We start from the raw sequence: 6,171 nt of genomic DNA, 5'->3' as shown, positions 1-6,171 counted from the left end.
TCTTAGTGAGAGAAGCAGTATTAACAGAACTGGATGGTTGTAACATAAAACACATTAATGTTGGTATGTTAGGCTGTAAGTACAAGAGGTTATATCAGTTTATCGTCCTTGGATAGCATTTGATGAGCTCTCCAACTGCTTGTGTAATATAGGTGGAAAGGAAATGTATGTAAAATCTTTTTTTTCTGCATATTGTTTCAATTAAAATAAGCTAAGTTCTGTATCTAAAGACAATCCAGAATAAGGTTAATGCTCTGATCTGTTGGATCAACACTGGACTGTTTTCACTCCCAGTAATGTGAGACTTCTTTTTTAAACAACTCCACCTAGATATAAAAAAAGTCAATTGCATTTCAGATGCAATCATTCAAAATCTGTCGTGTTTCCACATTTCTATGAGTTGTGTGTATTTTAATTCAAGCCTCAGAACCTAAATTAATCAACCAAAGCAGCTGTATTTCTACATGCATATACAGTTGAAACCAAAAAGTCACATACACTGCATGAAGAGACAAATAACCATTTGTTTCCAAACTGTTGGACATTAAATCAGACAAATTTCCCTGCTTTGGGTCATTTAGAATTACCAAGATCTTTTTTTGTTGTTGCTAAATGCAAGGAGTAATCTGAAAGACATTTTGGGGCGCTTTTTATTGCATTGTTCAAATTTAAATTATGAAGTTTATATATACTAAGAATATGCTTTTAAAGGGGACATGTTATGCTAAATCCTTTTTTTTAAGAACTTAAATACATTTTGTCGTGTGCTTGCAGTCTCAAAGAATGCAGAAAATTGGAATGTAATCTCTGCAGGGGCTGCGTGGATATCTTTACATTCTATTTGGGTCATATTTTCAAGCCATTCTGTTTTCTCTGTTTTCTATTATTTTTTGCTGAACAATCATGTCACAGTATTTGCTGCAGAGCTGCTTAACAAGGTCTAGGGTTTGGCAAGGCAAGTTTATTTGTATAGCACATTTGAGTAACAAGACAGTTCAAAGTGCTGTACATGAACAGAACAAAAGAAAACATTATAGAGGAAAGCACATTGCAGTGGAATAGTAGCAGGAGGTTAAGATATAAGCCACATTGGACTACAAACTAAAACATTAACAGTCAAAGGCCACTAAACAAGTTGTAACCTTGATTTAAAGGAACTCTGGGTTTCAGCACTTTTACAGTCTTCTGGGAGTTTGTTCCAGAAAATTGGAGCATAAGAATTAAATGCAGCCTCCCCATGTTTGGTTCTGGGAATGCGGAGTAGATTTTAGCCAGAAGATCTGAGTGGTCTGATTCACTCATAAGTCTGTGATGTATTTTGGTGCCAAGCCATTTAGTGATTTTATGGCAGATGTCATATATTTGTTTTCTATGTTGACCCGGAAGCAACAAACACAGAGACAGATAACGGTTTAGGGTAAAGTGACAGAGGACAGAAGGAATATGGAGGAGATGGGAATATTGGCCGGCTGGGAAGGCTCTGGTTGCAGACTGAAGAAGAGAGAAACGGTGAGCACCGACAACAGACAGGCTGGTGTTAAGAGGCTGCTTGTGGAGTGACGAACCAGAGGATTGCAAGTCTGGTTGTACTGATCAGTGGCAGGTCAAGGTGTGATTCCAAGTCCGGTGGATAGTTCTTTGACACAGGGTGCACACTGCACAGGCCAGGAGTATGGCTGGAGACCAGCAAGCTAGGCGTCCAGCCAGCTAAGCCAGGTTGACTGGAGTTCCAGGAAGGCTCAGGGGATTCGGAACTGTCAGCAGACCTGAGTGAAGATAACCAGAGAGAGACTGGACTTGATGAGAAACAACAGAACTGGATCTAAAGAGGTAAGATAAAGAGTTAAACAAGAGTAGCGACACTGAGTTGAGAACAACAAAGTGCAATGCTGTGGTCAGGTACCACTCAGGTGAGCTAATGCTCTGACGCCTTCCTTCCTCTCCAGCCGCCTTATATGCTCCTCATGATTAGATGATGATGGAAAACACCTGCTAGCCAGCGGCTGCATGTTGCACCCTGCAGGAGAAAGGTGAGAACAACAACCACACCTTGCTGTCCTGAACCACATACCTGACATCAGAAGTATTTTAAAGTTTAGTCTATGAGATACACCTGCGCCTTGGCTCGCAGGTGCATTGGTGGTGCTCGGGGGTAGATTCCCGGGCGGGTACCGGCTCATTCCTGGCGGCTGCTTTGGGGGGCCTGGCCCCCCGGGGCTCGGTCTGGGTCCCTGGGGCCCATGGCCGGTTCCACTTCAGCATAGCTGGCTGCCGGCGGAGCCCACAGGCTCGCCCCCGCGGCTCCTGGGGGCTTTGGCATTGCGGCGGCTGAGGTATTTCCTCGGGGCTGTCTCTCCTCTTCCCTTGGGGGGGGCAGATTTCCTGTGTTGGCCCCTCTTGGACGCCTTTACTTTTGAGGTCCCTTTGGGCGTCTGGGGTTTTGGGTCCCCCGGTGCCTGCCTCGGTGCTCTGGGGGGTCATTGGCTCTTCACAACCACTACTGAGCATTTTTCTTTTGGATAAACTTTACATGCACAAGCGCACTCTCACAAACAACTACAGGTGCTTGGTTCTAGGTCCTTACAGATTCACCTCCATACAGTAAACCCTTATTTTTATCTTCTGCTACCACATTATACATGTCGGATTAAATAATACTACATTTACTTCAGTGATGGTATCAAGGTGTTACTTTTTTGTATCTGTTACACTATATCCGTTGGTTGTGCTGTTCTTTTTACATCTCTCTTTGCAGGTGATGAATCAGACTGAAGACGTTTTATCATTCTCTCCCATTTATCTCCTCTTTCTTTCACCTTTTCTCCTATGTTTTTTGTTTTTACTTTCCTCTTCTACTTTCTCACTGTAGTGTCCATATAATTTGAAATACTCCCTGCATGAATTATAGCGTACCAAATTTGAGAATCCACCATATTTATTTCTTGCCATGATTTTGTAGACTAAGCTTAAGGATGATGAAGCTACAAGTGGACAAGTGAAAATGTTTGGGTGTATTTACCCACACAATTGTGAAGCGAGGTGTACTTGGCACAATTAATTACACAATCCCCCAGCATACAAAATGGCCAAATGGAGTGGAGTGGAATGCTCTGAAAGTTGGAGGTTTCAGATACCATTGTTTATCAAAAGAAAAAGCTATCCAAGCCAAACTAGCCCTATGGGGAAAAACAAATCACTCTCTAAACCTAATAGTTTGCCACAAACAGCCCGCTTTAAGGTCATGGCACAGTATCTAAGTTGGATTTAACTCCTGACTTTGACTTGCATTGCAATTTAGACATCATAATTGATAGAACCATAACTTCTGCTAAGTCATCCAGGTCAAGAGTGGCTGCTCCAGGCCATCACCCTAACACCACCATGTTTGACTTTTGGTTTGTTGTAAAAGTAACATTGCACATCATCCTGATTACACCATCGCAATGATGAAACATGGTGGTGGAAGCATCCTCTTTTAAGGATTCTTTTCTTCAGCACTGGCATTGGATAAATGGATGGATGGATGGATGGATGGATAGATAAACGGATTCTAGTCTATCTCAAAGTTTTGATATGTGATCCTCAAAAAGCCCACCATATTTCAAAATGCTTACTTGTGAATTATAGATAAGTCAAAATGCCTCTCTCCTTTGTTGTTCCCTAAGTTAGCATAAACTAGATATAGATACTGTTCCAAAAGGAAAGAGGAACACATTTTTAAATAATCGGTTTCAGATGCTAGATAATGTGGTCTGCATTTCTGCAAGTATATCACAGGTAACTATAGAGTTAGCGTAAGCAGCATTTAAATGGACTTAATGGACTGAATATGTATAGTGTTATTCCTGTCACTTTGACCGCTTAAAGCACTTTATACCAGAGCCACATTCACCCAACTGCACTCACAAACGTGCCGAAATTCATGCACCGATACACAGATTGGTACTAGGCAATTAGGGCTGATTAGTAGCAGGTATGATGGTGGCACAAGAGTTAGGGAGGTTGCCCTGCTCAGACTGTCTCAGTTGGCAAGACACTTCACCCACATTACCTGCTGCCGGTTGGTGGTGCCGATGTATGGCGGTCTTGCTTCTGTCAGTCACATGGGTGAATGACCGACTGTAGTTTTAAGTGCTTTGGGGTCGTTGGACTTGATAGAGGGCTATACATTTAAGTGCCTTGCCCAGGTACACACTGATATGTGACAAGAGGAAGGTGGAATTAAACCTGCAACTTCTGGGGATGCAAGACTATACCATCTGAGCCAATTTTGCTTATGTGAAAGAGTTCTGTTGTTGCTTTTAGTGGGGAAAGAGCTCAAGTTTTACGCCAAACGGAGATAATATATTCATAGAGAACTTTAAATTTTTTTTAAAATTGATAAAGGTAAGCAAAAATAAATAAATAAAAAAAAATAACATCCTCACATGTTCTATTCCTCCTGTCTCAAAAACTTTAGTTTGCCCTGAATCCAATGTGAAAGTCAATGACCCAGACAGGTTGCTGATACTGCTCGAGGCAGCGATGCAGGGAAGAACTCTCAAAAGATACATGGCAATAATCTGAGGGTAGCGGCTTCTAAAAATATCGCTCTGCCATCCGCCACCAGTGTAAACTTTCAAGTCTGCTTAGTTCCACTGCCTGAGTCTATTTAGTAGAGCTCTACAGGCTTAAGAACTGGGCCTGAAACTTCGTTGCAGGAACGTCTTTATGGGAATGGTTCAAAATGTCACAGGCTCAGTTCTGCCTCTGGGCATCCACAATCCCACAGCTGAGCCCATGAGGCCTATTATGAGAGCTAGTGTAAAGCCCTGATGCCTAGCTTAAAGGAAGCATGTGACCTCCAACCTACCTCCAGATGAACTTCACTGGCAGGTGTCTGGTGGTGCACAAGGGCCTGGACATCCGTTCTGTTGATTTAGCTTCCTGGCTGCTCCACGCAGTTCTCCGAGCACCACATCTGGAGAGAAAAATCACATCAGCGTCTGAATGAGCGTTCTGCAGGGTTCAGGTCAAGCAGGATTAATGTGAGCTCTCTCAGGTGCACAGAGTAAACAGAAAGAAAAGGGGTCATAATGAACACAGTCAATTAAGAGACCCCAAACAAGTACTATTCAGGTTGAACGGACAGAAATATAGGCAAAATCCTGCAGGCTTAGGACTGTTATCTTTAGCCAACACACTACTACATCTGTTGACCTGGGCAGCTCTCACACAATGCGAACAAGAATGCAAAGTATTTCAGTTGTAGCAACAAGGGAGCAGCAGATAGGTCTCAAAAGCTTATGGCCTGTGAAGCATCCATAATGTCATGTTCAAATTGCTGACACAAGTAATTAAGCATCATGTTCAGGTGCATCTCAATAAAGTAGAATACCACTGAAAAGCTCATTCAGAAACTCATTTAAAAAAAAATCATTACAAACACCTTTAAAACAATAAAATGTTTATTTCTGTTCATTCTGGTGATGACAGCTAACAGCTAAATTAAAACCAAATATTTAGCGTGTCAAGACATTTGGATATTACATAAGACCAATGACAAGATTTTTAATCAATCATGGAAAGTTATGCTATGGCCAATTTATAGCTTATGAAATCATGGTAAAGACTGATGACTTGACAATTTTTCAACCTTGAAATCCTGCTAAAGAAATTAGGCGTCGAAAGAGGTCTGTATCCAAGCATACTAATGGAAGGTTTAGTGGAAGAAAAAAATGTAATAGAAAACAAATTGCACAATCAGCAGGGATAAGCACATCCTGAGAAAGACTTGTCAGGCAAACGAAAGCCTTTTTGGGAAAGAATGGACTGCAGCTGGAGGCCCTGCTCTAAGCGTCACCACACATGTTTGTTTTCTTAAATCACAAAAATACATTAGTTAATATTTATAACTTTATTCCATTAATAGGAGTTTGCTCTGCACAAGAAGCTGTCAAATCCTATTGGCTGGATGTAAACCCGTTCCCAGATTCAAGTTGTGACTTTACAGGTGCATTTGTAAGAAACAAAAGTACATCTTTGCCATTTCTACAAGATTTACGAGGGAAAATAGCAGTCTGGTGATGCTAATAAATCAGACTCAGTTAACTGATCAAAAGCTGGTGTGGCAAGCACTATAAAAACAGAATTTTTTGACAGTTTGCTCTCCTGGAGGCTGTAAGCAGAACG

The 6,171-nt window shown here is 41.6% G+C and overlaps 1 protein-coding gene across 1 annotated transcript in view; it reads right to left on the bottom strand.

Moving 5' to 3' along the window:
- LOC105921033 (zinc finger protein Aiolos) overlaps positions 1-4,925 on the bottom strand; it is a 51,479-nt gene extending 46,554 nt beyond the window's left edge. The window contains exon 1 of the mRNA XM_036137082.1: positions 4,853-4,925. The gene's annotated coding sequence lies outside the window, so the exon portion shown is untranslated. The remainder of the gene's footprint in view (positions 1-4,852) is intronic.
- Positions 4,926-6,171: the final 1,246 nt, after the last annotated feature.

The sequence above is a fragment of the Fundulus heteroclitus genome, chromosome 5, assembly GCF_011125445.2.
Source record: "Fundulus heteroclitus isolate FHET01 chromosome 5, MU-UCD_Fhet_4.1, whole genome shotgun sequence".
Lineage (NCBI taxonomy): Eukaryota > Metazoa > Chordata > Actinopteri > Cyprinodontiformes > Fundulidae > Fundulus > Fundulus heteroclitus.
This window is presented reverse-complemented; position numbering and strand designations above follow the sequence as displayed.